The sequence below is a fragment of the Anser brachyrhynchus genome (genome assembly GCF_964034855.1).
Source record: "Anser brachyrhynchus genome assembly, chromosome: 5".
Taxonomy (NCBI): Eukaryota; Metazoa; Chordata; class Aves; order Anseriformes; family Anatidae; genus Anser; species Anser brachyrhynchus.
The window spans coordinates 44,613,621-44,625,819 of record NC_137699.1 but is presented as its reverse complement, the minus strand read 5'-3'; the positions used below and the strand labels follow the sequence as shown (position 1 = coordinate 44,625,819).

The 12,199-nt window shown below is 42.0% G+C and overlaps 1 protein-coding gene across 3 annotated transcripts in view; it reads left to right on the top strand.

The window, feature by feature from the left end:
- Positions 1-11,602, top strand: part of LOC308195738 (uncharacterized protein) — a 52,028-nt gene extending 40,426 nt beyond the window's left edge. For all 3 annotated transcript variants that reach the window (XR_013951786.1, XM_080593694.1, XM_080593695.1), the window contains 2 exons: positions 1,495-1,553; positions 1,809-11,602. The gene's annotated coding sequence lies outside the window, so the exon portion shown is untranslated. The remainder of the gene's footprint in view (positions 1-1,494; positions 1,554-1,808) is intronic.
- Positions 11,603-12,199: the final 597 nt, after the last annotated feature.

Below are 12,199 nucleotides of genomic sequence, written 5' to 3'. Positions count from 1 at the left end.
TACTAAATACACTCTGAAATCTCTTCTAGTTGCAGCAGGTGAGAAGTGCAAAGTGTGGAGGATACAGAATAAAGAAATGTCATAATGTTTACAGATTATTTAGGCACCTCTTCCCCAAATTAAAGCAGCTGCCTGTCAGCGTCTGTAAGGGTTTATTCACACAAAATGCTAACTCTTACAGTTAGCTTTGCATCCTCTGCCTCCAGGCAGTTCAGTAGAGCCTGTATCTGCAAGGTACTGTGCTATCTTGGGTCCAGCTGACTCCACGGAGGTTTGAAGGAGCCTTCTAGAAAAAATGGTTTGTAAGTTTCTGGGCAGTGAGCATGGTCCAGATCCCCACATAAGCACGCACTGAGAAAGTATAGGCAGGAATGAAAGCAGCACCAGCTACAGCTGAGCCTGAGAGGTGGCTGCTGGTGGGCTCCTGTGTGTGTGCACTTGGAAGGAGCCTGGCATGAAAGGAGCAGCTGGTGCTCGGTTGCTGGAAGGCGATGGGAGGGAGGACAAGCAGAAGACAGAAGACGGGGGCAGGGTTCTGGATGCTAAAGTGTCTCTTTATAGCTCAGCAAGCATTGCAGGTAGAGCCAGCATGTTTTAATAGACCAGCTGATGTAGTTGCAAAAGAAAATGTATAAAAATAAACCAGGCAAGCTCTCAGGCCTCCAAGCTCTTCTCATAGGTTAGAAATGGAAACAACAGCCGTCAAAGCTAAACATAATCAAAAAAGAGACATTTGGTACAGGACTACATATGAATCAGTTATCCGGTGTCTAAAGCAAAAGGTAGATGGTATCTGTGAAATGCTGGGGTTTACTAAGGATGGGGAAGAGGGACAGTTGAATGGTTGTCTGTGTGGAAAGAGAGGGGAACTCTGCAGTCCAGGAAACCTGGGAGCTAAGGACTTTGCATATGCATATCCACACACATTTGTCTGCTTACTGAGGCTCTCCCTTTGGAGTAATGGCTAGAACTGAGAAATGGAGTGACTGGAGTGAGAAAAGCACTGCTGTTAATGAGGTATCACATCTAAAAAGCCAAAACAAAGCAGAAGGATGGCAGTTTTTCCTATTTGGCATGTACTGCTGCTGGAAAAATACAGATAATTATTTGACTTTTGTTTTTGTTTTTAAATTTATGCATCTGAGAGTTTTTTAAGAATGTATTACTGAAGTCGCTGTTGTTGAGATCATCAGGACTTAACTCAGAAGGCTGGTGAGAGCATAGAATAATTAGTGTGCATAGTAGGTTATTTAGGAAAATGGGCGAAAGAGAAAGAAATGCTTCTGCCAATGTTGACTTCATTTTAAAAGAGTAAAGCGCTTCAGTGAGCATTTCAGCACTGTAAACCTCCCTGTTTCAAACAGTCATTTCTCTCATCTTTCCCTCCCTTCTCTGTTTTTGCATGACAGCTCCCAAGAACATTGCACTAAATCATACGAAGGACATTTCTCAAGGTGTCTGCCTGTCTTTTTTTTTTTTTTTTTTTTTTCACAGTAAAGTCATTCTTCTTTGGAGCTGCTGCTCTCCTGGAAGGAGAAACCAGGTTGTTTGAAGTAAGAAATCCTGATTGTGCTGGAGCCTGGGTTCCTCTGTGAACACCAAGATGCTCTGAACTAAACAGACATCTGGATGCTGGGATACAGTCTGGGTTTGGCTGGTCCTGACTGCCAGCTGCTTTGGAGCCCCCTGCTTTTTCGATGCATTCTGTCCTCTACCCCTTCACTTGCATGCCCAGAGAAGTACTTAGATGTTTTTTGAGCACAAACAGCTGTTTCTTCCTTGCACAGGTCTCTGTTTTTATTCTGCAGGTGGCATTGATGGACGGTGCTGCCTGTTCATTTAGCTGGAGGACTCTGTGAATGCATGCCATGAGTGAAGGGGAGCAGTGAAAGCCCTGAAGCTTTGTAATGGAGAGGAAAATCATCAGGATTTTTCTCACTCCCACAGAACAAGCTGCTTATCAGAACACCATTATTTTCCTGGACTGTTCCTGATGTCTCCCCCAGCTTCAGCTCTGAAAATGATCTCTCTGAGTCACAGCAAATGACTCATCTGTATCTGTTAGGTCAGACCTTGGGACACAGGCGATGCAGAGGGAGAAGGAGACTCTTCCCTGGAGGAACTCTTGAGACTTCCGAATGCTTGACTCAGTTTGATAAGTGGCCTTGTGCAGCTATCGTGCTCTCTTTCCCTCACTCCTCCACCTGTGGCTTTTAGCACTGCCTCTCACCTCGGCAGTGACAATGCTGCCAATGGCAATGCAGTACATGGGTTCTGTGCAGGGCATGATCCCTTCTGTACATAGGGAGCCTTGCTACAAAAAGTTCGTTATGCAAATGCAACGCTGACCTTGTATCATGGGGCAGGCACCAAGCCAAAGGCAGCTCCCAAAAGCAGGCTACTAGGAGGAGTTCATATGAAAGTAATGTGACTTATTTGACACTCTCTCTGTATGAGAAACCAACCAGAGCATAGTTGTAAAATGCTGAAGATCATTTGAAATGAACTGAGTTGAACTGAATGAAATATAAAGATGACACTAAACAGTTAGTACAATTTGCAAATACATAATTGTTCCAATATATAGTAAATATACAATAGAAATACACAAATGTGGGGGGGACCAAGCTGCCTATTTTGTAACTTTGTAAATGACACTTATGACAATCAGTGTTGCTACTACTGAGAATCTGCAGGAATTCTTTATGCTGACATGTACATTTGTGTCAAAGGTTGTATTATTTCAACAGCTATATGCTCCCTATTCACAGGGAAGTGCTATTCACAGCTTGACAATGCCAAAGTGGTGTAGCCATTTTAGGAGCGTAAGATTTCTGATTTTCCATCAGAAAAGTTAATTATTGGACAGTGTTGAAGAAATAATCTGGGTCAAGGCTGGAAACTTGGACTCTTGGTGTTTTGTTGGGAAAATACAAATTTTACTAGAACAGATAGTCTGATGAAAGTGAAATTTCCAGACCGGAATTTGTTTCTCTCTCTCAATGACCTTTTATGTGACTTGTGGGAAATTAGTCACTGTGTTTCAATTACCCTGTCTCTACGGTGAGCAAAACATAATGTAGAACTTGAGCTCAGGTGCAAGAAATTATCTTGACTCTGATCCCTTATTTGAAGTCCTAATTTCCCAGTGAAATCAATCTGGTACACCTCAACAAGTCTCATATTCAAAATGATTTGCCCTCTTGTCTTCTAACAACTGAAGAGTGTTTTTTTTTTTTTTTTTAAGGTATATAAAACTGAGTATTTAACTCCATTATTTCTGAAAATTTTGGTCACTATATTTATTGTACAAAATGACAAAGTGAAGCAGAGTGGGTGGCTGACTTGTCAAGGGCCACACACACAGTAAGTAGCAGAGTCAGAAGCCTGATTTTGAGTCCCCGGCTGAAAACACAAGATAAAAAATACTTATCTTTAAAAATAACTTGGAAAAGGGCTTACTAAAAAGAAAAAAAAGGAAAAAAGAAAAAAAGAAGAAAAAAGTCCAGGTCTGGCACATGTACTTGAAGTCCAAGGTCCTGTAAATGAGGGGGAAAGGGTGAAACATGAAAGATATTTATCTAGCTTTCTAAGGGTACAACAAAGACAGAGAAAAGAGGAGAAAAAAGATTGATCAGGAAAGTCAGTAGCTTGACATGAGGGTTAGGACTTGTGAAATGGATTAAAGATTAGCTTAGAGACTGATAGGACACAGGGGATGTCAGTGAAAGATAACAGTTAAGAGCTGGAAAAGGTAGCAAGTTGAGGACCACGCTTATCTTTCCCTTGAGTATAAGTGATCCAAACAGCCTGCCATTCTAAAGTCCTGAAACTTGCAGATGACTGAGAAATATGAGGACAGTGGGGAAAATTTGAGGAAAACAGGAGAGAACACAGGCCCAGATTTCTAATTCCTCAGAACTGCTTATGTTTATTGTAAAATACAGAAATTTGGGGCCACCTGAGATATGCATCTTTGTTCAAGAGCATTTTGAAATAAATATACTTCCCTTGAGGGGGGGAATGTGACTGTAATAGGAACCAGGTAAGCTCTTAGAAAGGTTTTCTGCATCTGATCAGAACTGAGGATTTAGGTCTTACAACCACATATGTTGGAAGCAGAACAAGACACTGAAGTGACAAGTTTTATGGAACGCACCACAAGTCAGCTAATGATTAAGCCTTTAAGGGTCTTACTGTCTGAAAAAAGGAGAAACTCTCAGTGTATTGTTATTTGGGATAACAGTAACACAATTAAAATCAGGTAATTCACAATCAGGGCTCCCTCTAGTCCAAGCTGTCTAGGAAGCAAGGTTTGTGATCTCTACTCTTACATTGGGAAAAAGGGGTTATGGTTGGATGTAAGAGAACTCTGCCACAAGATTTTTCCATGGTTTCTCTTCAATAGCCTGCCCTGTCCAACAGGGCTGCTCTTCTGCCCTTTGCTGAAATGACAGATCTGCAGAGAAGGCCTGTCCAAGAGTATGATGCAGTTTTGTAAGAACTCTCTTATGTGTGCATTTGTTCTCAGTCATGCAGTTCTTCCACCCAGTGCCACCACCGTCTTGTTGTTCTGTGCATACTGAAAAGCCATTCCAATTTAAATGTACCCCTGTTGTGGTACCTCTATTACCCAAATTCACCTTGAGTGTGCGGAAAGGAATCACGATGGCTTTTTGGTTTTAAATGGAATCTGATCTCTGTCAAGACCTCTGCACAGGGCTTTAGTTAACAGATCGCAGTTTACTAACCAGTTCATCTCTTGAGCTTCAGGCATTAACCATTTATGCCTTAATGCTGGATAGGATCTTCTGCATGTCAGATTGCTATTGTTTGCTAAGAGTGAAAAGGCTGAGTTTGTCTAAGTTGGTGTCTGATGAGAGAACATATTGTTAGCACGGGAAATAAAAACAGCCATGCTGTAACATAACCACAGCCCATTTAGAGTTTGACAGCAGCCAGAGCTAAGTGCTTCGTCAGGAGGTGTAGAATTTCCTTGTATAAATAACCATAACCCTTTGTGCCAGAAGATTTCTTCCTTATCCAAACTTATGCTCATTCTGCGCCAGAAATCGTGAATACTAATAACCTTAACGTTCTTTGCAGTAACATTAATTAGGCTAACATTTTCCATCTACTAAATCAAAGCCAACATGGTACAGAACTTCACATGTTTAATAGGAAACTCAAACAGCCAGTGGGATACCAAGTCTCACCCCAACACAAAACACGGTTGGCAGGATTTTTGTGATTAGCACACAGGCAGCGCTCATTGAGCTGCGTTATTTAGATGGTGAAACAACCACTGCTGCAGAAACATCAGAGCTGCTCCTTTGCCTAACCTGCTTGTGGCTACCTTGGGTTGGTTAGCTCAGGGTTGTCTGAGGGACATGCTGTCTGCCTGTTGAACCAAGGTGGGTGTCTTTGTATTGACTTCTGCAATCTGAAGCTTGGGTGGAGACACACCAAAACGTCTGTTTGTGGAGACAGCTTGCTTCCAGCAATAGTCCCTGCCAGTGTTAGTTTTGCTGCATCCAGTGATGCTCCTGAGGTGTCTCTGCAGCTTGCTGCTCCCTGACAGAGATCTGGCAGCACTTAAACAACTCAGGCACAGTCCATAAGTATCTGGCAGATTTTACACCTGAGCTCAAATGCTTCCCTACACTTTAGATAAGGCTGTGCTGGGCCAGTGCTGAAGCTGTTCTAATAAGTCTGCCTGCACTCATGCTTCCTTAGAATTAGAAACCCCATAGAATTGAGATTTCCCCATAGCCCAGAAAATGGAGAGCCACCGAAATATGTGGGATACTTTACAGGTAGGGAAAAGTTCAGAGGCCAGAAGTTATCCATACATCTTCAAGCCTTCTCCCCAGACTTCTTGTCTACCTATAGAGGCACCTGAAATCCTGCTGTGGAGTATTTCAGCCTCCTACATTGGCTGCATTGGAGAACTACTTAATACTCCTCAGCCATCCAGTGCCTAACATCTTGCAGTGCCTCCTTTTTGAGTTCAGTATACTCTGGGTACTTAAAAAAATGTTCAGAAGTGTCCAGTCTGGGACATATAGAGTCCTGGTTCCTGTCTGAGTACCAGAGAAACTTGGAGAGGGACAATCATCTAAATATAGTCTTGGAGAAACATTTAAACACAGTCTCCAATCCTTTCAGTTATTCTCTGATGTAGCTAAAACACTCAGGCACAGAATAGGTTAAAGATATTTATTTTAAAACAGACCACTGGATGCAAAATCTTTTGTAAATCAGAAGCAGGATCACAACAATACAACGCACCATTCTTTATAGAGCCTAGAATTCTCCAACAGAGATATCTAGGCAGACATGGGGTAAAAATCCTTTTTAAGATTAGAATTTTAGCTGATAATGACTGATCTCTATGATGTATCTAAGGTGAGACTAATTTAATCTAACACAACTCTAATCCTCCTCTCTTCTAAATTAGTATTAAAACCCCTAATAGCATCATGAACTGATAATTGAGTGGAGGTATCCCGTTTTATTTGTCAGTAACTGAGCCATTAAGATGTTAAAGAGTAGGATTTGCAATGTGCTGAGAGCTCACCCAACTTTTCTCCATATGAGATGTCTGAGAATTTTGCTGCTGCATTTGTCAGCACCAAAATGTTTCTGAAACCTCACTGGATTCTCTTAAATACACTCAGTAGATGCAGAGCACTCTGAAGTATTGTGTTTGCCTCCTCTGCTTGACCGCTGCATGTCCTCTGTCTCTCTGAGCACTCACTCCCCTGGGTCATACGGTGTCAAATACATCCTGAAGGAGATAGATAAAACAGTCTCTCCTACATTCATGAAACCCCTTTTTCTTCCCTCTCACCCCTCTCCATGTGTTCTATCTCCCCCCCCCAACCCCCCCCCCAAAAAAAAAAAAAAAAAAAAAAAGAGACTGTGAAACGGTAATCAGAAAGGACACAGACATACTTTAAGGGAGTTTTTTTGGTGTGTGTAAAATAGGACAAAGTAGATTGAATGTGGTTTTGAATAGAGGTCACTGAAAAATAGCAGCAGTGAACTGAGAAATGAGATTATTAATTAAATGAGAAATATAAAAGGAGAGAGAGGGAAGACTTGTTTAATAGAGTACATATGTGCTGATGCTGTGCTTTATCCAGTAGAAATGAATAGCTCCCTTGGAACCATAGCAATCCATTGCGGATAAATATATACTTCAACAATTTAAAAAATGTGTATTATTTACCTTGAGCAGTAACAAAGAATAAAGGCTGTGGAACAAAGCAGACCTTGTGGGGGGATATGTGTGTGTCCCTGAGTGGATGTGTGAGTGCTCATGCATCCTCAAAAGCAAACTCCTGCAGCAGTATATTCAGTCTGCAAAGCTAAGACACTGTTTCTTTTCTGTGAAACACAACTGCTGCTGGCACTGCCTCAGGCCTTTTGCATTTCTTCACATGTTCCCAGCCAAACGAGGCAAGAGTTCATCAATACTTAGGTGAGATGCAGCAGAAAAAAGGGGCTAATGAAGTGTATTCCACCCCAATCTTTCTTGAATCTAGTGGAGCAGAGCTCAGTTGAGCTAATTCCTAGGAACCACACAGACACAGAGGTCTTTTCCACCTTAAGTAAACTCATTTTTATGCAAAGAGTTCAGTGTCATATTAGGGCACCAGAGCTAGCGTGAACCATAAAGTACTCTTGCTGGAAGCCATACGTAATCCTGAATCAATGCACAACTCAAAACCTTCCTGCTTCATGAGCAGAACAGCATATGTTGTTTTACTGGAACTTTATTTTGGTTTCAGATTGAAATGGTCTGTGCAAATCACTTCATTGAAAATCATCATCTCCGCCTGCAATATCCGCTGGATCTAGCATAGTACTAGACCAAATATTACAGGCCTTTGTGACTTGGATGCAGATGAGGTTGGTGTTTGCCCTGTCCTGCTGGAAAAAGGAAAGGGACATTGCCTTCTCTGATCTTGCATAGAGATGATTCCACAGTGCACATGCAGCAGGCAGGTGGGAGAGTCTTGAACAGGGAAGGAGGGAGTTTGTGGGCATTGAATAACAAACTAGGCTTTTACAGCATATCAGTGCCAGACATTGCAGAGAGAAACAGGGAGCAGAGGCAGAGCCAGATTGAGCTCCAACCCTTAGTTGTTTTGGAGTCTGCTCTAGTCCTTGACTAAGATATGAAGGATTTGTACAGAAGAGCACCCAAGCAAAAATGGTCAGGCTGTACAACAGCCCATGACCCTCTGTGGCCACCTGGCTTGTCAAATTGGGCAAGAAGTACTGCATAATAAACCTGGTCATGCCAGAAATGCTCCTTTCCTTGGCCACTTCGCCAAGAATATTTGAAGTATCTCCATTGGTGGCATGACCAACTTGACAGCACAGAATTCAAGGTGGCAGAAAGGTGGGAGCCCTTCAGGGTGCTGCTTCATTTTGGTGCAGAGCTGGGAGGTGAGAGCTTGTTGCTGTTAGACAGCTGGCGGGGTGACTGAAGGGTTTTATCTTGCAGTGCTTTGTGAAAGCAAAACCTATTAAGGACTTGTGGCTATCAGATCAGTGAAACAATGAGTGCTGCACAGTCCTAGTGGTAACAAAAGGAGAAACATGGGAATGTGGTTCTATATATTTGGGATTCTTACCCCAAATGATTGAATTTGCTGCTGCATGTCTGTTGCCCTAACAAAGCTTGGACCACATCACATCTTTTTATTCTAATTTGTCACATTCTTTTTGCAGCGTTTATTCAATTATTTTTTCCATCAATTAAGAAGATGTATGAATATGTTTTCTATTATGTGATCATCTTTGTCAAGTAAATTATTCATTACTTTTCTCTCAGCCAGCAAATTATTTGTGAACCATCATTTTCCCTTTTGTTTTTTTAAACCTGCTTAGACTTCTAGAATGGTGACAGAGCTTATATGTTTGAGGAATGTGCATTGTTCTTACTCATAACTCTGTAAAATCCCCAAATACACTTTTTATAGGCTATAAGATTAATAGCTAATTCTGGCTGAACTTAATAATGGGCACATCGAAGACCCCAGCACATAATATGTTCTGCAAAGATGAAATATACTTTGATCCTGGGTAGTACGTTATAGTTCAGTGAGTGGTAGTCTAGCCTCAAGCATAGATAATTGAAACTCATCGGAGAAGGAGTGGACCTTAACTCTCACACTTGCCCAATAATCACCCTAACACCAGGCCACCTATCCAATTTGCATTTGATGGCTCCTCTCCCCGGAGTCCTAGATAGAGCAATGAGTAACAAAGGTTGAGAGAAATGGTCACCTGCAATGCTGTGGTAGTTAAGGTTATCTAGATGATTTCAGTTTACTCATTAGTTGCCATCTCATGCAAGTGGTGGAGCATCTGTCTTGTAGATGAATATCTAGTAGATATATCTATAAGATGACTATCATTGGATTTTTGGCAGCAGTGAACCAAGATGCCTGCCCCCAGGATGGTGTTTTGTACAATTGCAGATCTCCTAAGCAGCACTCAGCAGGGGAGGGCAAGAAGGGCAATACCTTGTTCGAGAATTGAGGCAGGGTTTGGGTGAAGCATACAGGAACCTAAAATAATGCGCGTATATGAATGTGCAGTATGGGAAAGAGAGATCTGAGACACAAAACTTTACAGAGAAACTTGAGAAATTGGTAGAGGCCCTGGCCCAGGTTCTGCTGCCACGGAGTGCTTAATATGATTAAACTGGACAACGGCGGATTAAGATGCAAAAGTATTCCCTGTGGCTTGGCTTTTTCCTATCACTGTGCTAGTTTTCTGGGTTACAGTAAAATGCAAGGCAAGGAAGGCTGGTTTTTATGTTATACTGGCTAATGGTATCTCTCTAGGGTGAAGCACCAGTGCTGAATTATCACTCTGCATTTTCCAGCCATGTCCACATCCCAGGTGGGTTGTAGGGAGAGGTGTTTTGGTGTCTGTGCCTCTCTGTTAGGGTCTCAGTGAGCAGGAGGGCATTGTCTGAGGGATAACTGTGCATGTCTGAGGGATAACTGTGCAATGTCTAAATCTGTTTTGCTTTGTCCATGTTGCAACTCATTCTCAGATCAAACTTGGTATTTCGTACCGTCTGTTATTTACCTGTAATCACCTGTGTAACGTTAGATATTGACCTCCTGTCAGGTCCCAGGAGACAGGTGCTTGGGTGACACAGAACGTGGTCATCACCAGAACCTCACTGCTGGCAGGCTAAACGCAGGGGCCAAATGGGGTGGCGGTGGTAACTTTGATTTGCCTTTGCCATTGATTGCTGAGCCCTTAGGGAGGTGGCATGGTGCTAACCTGCTGGCAGCAGGAAAAAAAAACTGCCCTGTTTCGAGCAGGTTGGAAGTGGAGATGAAAGAATATGGCTGGAGTCAGTCACGCCTACTCTGCATTTGATCTATACATAAAGCAAGCTGGAAGTCCCAAACGTTTTCAATAATTTAGCTGTTTCTATTGTTCTTTCTCCAGCTATTGTTTTTCTGTTCCTTCATGGTGATATTTTACGCTGGACTGAGACTGTTTTTAACCTCTACTGCTATGGAATTTATCTCCAGTGCTCATACGAGAATGTTAAAAGAGTACGACATGGGTGTGCATGTGAAAATCATCTGTAATCTTTAGCCTGCAATAGCAGAACTCTCTTATCTCAGGAAGAGGGAGGGGGGAATGAAATTGAATTTCTTGCTTCTCATGACAGTTTCTTTAGCTGCACTGTGGTAGCCCCATAGGGTGCAATACAACAGAGCTAACCTAAGCTGCTTTTCTAATTGGGGGCAGCTGCCAGTTTCTCTTCAAAATTGAGCAATGTGAACACATTATGTACAAAATCTGCACTTCCCTTTTCGGTTTATCATATCCTGACTTACCTTATGTCCTTATGTAAACTTTTCTCAATCTTTGTGTCTCAAAAGAATAAGCCCCAAGCAATTAAAAAAACAACCCCCACAGCTCTTTATGGGAACAATGCAAAGAGGTTTTATTGCAATTGTGACCTTAGATTTCATCTGGAGAGACAGATCAACAGCAGATGATACATTTGAAAATGACTGACTGAATTAACCGTGTACGGCATGTCTTGGAGGTGCCATAATGCATAACAGAGACTCTGTTAACACCCACACTCTCAATGACACGCGGAGTGCATTGGTATAATAGGAGCAATCAGATATTTGTAGAGGTGGCGCATGAGACAGAGAAGCAGGTTGCCACCTGTCATCCTGCTTGTTGGAGGTAGCCCTCAGCTTGGTGCAATCCACGAGGTTATTCTCTGCTGCTTCTTAAGGCAATGTCTTTGGGGGATTATAGCAGGGAGGGAGGAAAAAAGTGCAGTTCAGTCCAGATATATACCCTGAACTAACCTTTTCCCTTCCTTACTGCCTTTTCCTCAAATATTCCTGCTTTCAGTTGTGTGGGGTGATACTGAAACCTTTGGCTTATCCCTTCTGTCTCATGCTATTTATTGAGAGTGGGAGCCTTTCACCTTTTTACTGCTCTCTTCTGTTGCTATAGCAATGGTGAATCCCATCCTTGTTGTCTGGTTAAATGTACTTTTAATTGCTTCAATAAATGAGCTTTAAACATATACAGTGAATGTTAATGTTATAGTTACACTGCATCACATATAATAAGGGGAATAAAAAATAAATGTTAATAAAATCTGATCTTCAACTGCTTGTGAAGCTGGTGTTTTAGCTTTCAGCACTCTACCTTCCAGGTAGCAGCGGGGCTAATTGCTTAGGGTAAACACTTGTGTTCAGCTGAAACCATGGGCACATATGCTTGGAAAGGTCCACCAGAATTCAGAGCCTTACCATCACAGGTGACTGCATGACAGACATTTAGTCCAGAGTGATGCACAGAGCATATGGTTCACACGTTTTAGAACAACAGTCAGAATATGTTCCAAAATTCTCTGACAAAGTTAAAATCTTCATGTGCAGAGTGCTATTGGGAAGAAAACAGGAGATAGGAATATTGGTAATGTTCTGTATTTTCATGATTATACCATCCTACAGAGCACAGGGAAAGCATACAGCATGGCAATTTAATGTGTTTCTTTCTTTCTCAATGCTTAGACAGGGAAAAGGGTCTCTGGGAGAACGTTAGTGGCAACTGCTTTTGTTCTTTTCACACATGAATGGCGAAATATGAGTTGGAATAGGAAGATGATAGTTTCATC